Source organism: Pseudophryne corroboree, chromosome 8 (genome assembly GCF_028390025.1).
Source record: "Pseudophryne corroboree isolate aPseCor3 chromosome 8, aPseCor3.hap2, whole genome shotgun sequence".
Classification (NCBI taxonomy): domain Eukaryota; kingdom Metazoa; phylum Chordata; class Amphibia; order Anura; family Myobatrachidae; genus Pseudophryne; species Pseudophryne corroboree.
The window spans coordinates 108,805,162-108,807,654 of record NC_086451.1 but is presented as its reverse complement, the minus strand read 5'-3'; the positions used below and the strand labels follow the sequence as shown (position 1 = coordinate 108,807,654).

Here is a 2,493-nt window from a genome sequence, read left to right as displayed (position 1 = left end):
GGGTGGTCAGACCTGTATCCTAGCCACATTTATTCTCTGCTCTATCCTTTTTATTAGGATGAAGTTGGAACACTTTTCATAATTACACACTGGCAATTAAGAGGTTAGGGAACCCACAAACTGGGTACCTAAATGGTACCCTAGATATTAGCATCTACCATGAATAATTCATATCTGTATCTACTACCATTTGACATAATGTCTACCATCTGGTTAGGAGGCATGTATATTTAAGGCATATACCGCTATTTGAGGCACACGTACCTCGTACCTCCAACGTAGCAATTGTCTTTGATGCAAGTATAATTACCACATGGTTATTTGAGGAGGAATGTATATTTAAGGCATATACCGTTATTTGAGGCACACGTACCTCATACCTCCAATGTGTGACTTAAATCAATTGTTTTTTGATGCAAGTATAATTACCACATTATTTGATATGGTGTTTTTTGTTTCCTCAGTAGAAATCAGTATCTAAGGCACAAGTGCCTCATACCTCCTGATACGGGGTCCAACTAAAACTAATCAATTTATACCCATTAACTTGTGACCTATGATTCAAACAATTTTCCCTGAGACATTACATATGGGCTATAATATAAATAAGATGATGGTCACTCTAGAATAGAAATAATCTTCTCTCTACAAAATCAATATATGTCTCACTTTTTGTTGCTTAGTCCTACAATCATACCCTACTCTGTAAGCCCAATCTCGTCTGATCTTGGAAGCAAAGAAGTAAGGGCCTGGTCAGTACTCGGTGGGTGACCACCCGGGAATACCAGGTATTGTAGGGCAAGTAACTCAAGTGGTCACATATCATATAGGGGGACAACTGCACCGACGGACCACAATATATTCCTGAATAGCCAAAGTCAGGTAACATTATATTCATTATTGTTATATATTTTCACATATGATCACAATTTTTCCCCCGAAAAATATATATGTTATGTTAATAAAATTAGTTTTTTAAGGCATATCTAATAAAAATTATTATTTTATTTAAGACTACTACACGGTGGTAATCTAATTTTGCTTCAGATAAGTGTGCTCCCTACCAGGGTTGTCTTGTCTCCTTTCCAGTACACGTTGCAATACTTGTCTCTATACCCTTGGGAGCACAATTGACCGTCAAAATTTTTTCTACCAATTAGACATTCTGTCAAGGTAGACTTTTGATAAATTAAGGGGAAAATACCCCATGAGTGTCAGTTTACCTCTGAAGCAACTACTTATTGAACGTGAGTTCCTGTGCGGCTTTCCTAACCCAACTTTTGCTACGAACTGTCCTCGTTAACCAGAACGTGATCCTGGCCTTGGTGGACACCGGTAGCAAACTTTCTTTGGATTTGGCTTCCCTGATCCCGGCGGAACTGGCACCTTGGTTACCAAAACTGAAGGTCTTGTATATTCATGAGACATCTGAGAAATATGAGAGGCCCTCCTTCCTGTCACCCTCAGGGGCCAGATTGTGCAGACCGTGGTGGTGATGGCTTCTAAGCTGCCATATCCACTTTTCCATTATTCCAGGAAGTGATCTTACTGCAAGTCTGACCAAACAAGCTGGCAACTGATTCAGTGGCCACTGATGAGCCTATTCAGGAGCACAATAAAGACACCACTAGTCCCTGGTGCCAAGACTATTTCCATTACAGGACTTTAAACAAGAACAAGTTAATGATGCAACCCTGGAACCAACCTTTACGGCGGAGATGGAGGTAAATGGGTTGACTCAAGTGGTTCCGGTATGAATGGTCGACCATGTTATGGTCGACAGTCATTAGGTCGACCACTATTGGTCGACATTGACATGGTCGACATGGACACATGGTCGACACATGAAAATGGTCGACACATGAAAGGTCGACATATGAAAAGGTCGACATGAGTTTTTTAACTTTTTTGTGTCGTTTTTTGCGTAAAATGACTGGGAACCCCAATTAGTGCACCGCGTCCCCTCGCATGGCTCGCTTCGCTCGCCATGCTTCGGGCATGGTGCCTTCGCTCCGCTACCGCTTCGCTCGGCACACTTTACCGTTCCAATCGTAGTCCATGTGGATCGTAAAGTATGGAAAAGTTCCCCAAAAGAAAAAAAAGTTAAAAAACTCATGTCGAACTTTTCATGTGTCGACCTTTCATGTGTCGACTATTTTCATGTGTCGACCATGTGTCCATGTCGACCATGTCAATGTCGACCAATAGTGGTCGACCTAATGACTGTCGACCATAACATGGTCGACCATGTGAACGGATACCGACTCAAGTAGCCCCACCACCGGGGAGAGTGCCCTACTTTGTGATTAAAAATGTGTGCCTGTATACAGTGAGCACTGTACAGGAAAGGGGGTCTGGAACAGCTAGTAGTGCCCCAAGTACATGTCTCACTAGCTCTAAAAGCAGCATATACCCATGTTGGGGGGGGGGGGGGATCTGGGTAAGGATAAAACCCGGGATAGAGCCCTGATTAGGTTTTACTGACCGGTTTTC

General features: G+C 42.4%; 1 pseudogene; it reads left to right on the top strand.

Moving 5' to 3' along the window:
- The first annotated feature begins 683 nt into the window (after positions 1 to 683).
- Positions 684 to 800, top strand: LOC134953736 (5S ribosomal RNA; annotated as a pseudogene).
- Positions 801 to 2,493: the final 1,693 nt, after the last annotated feature.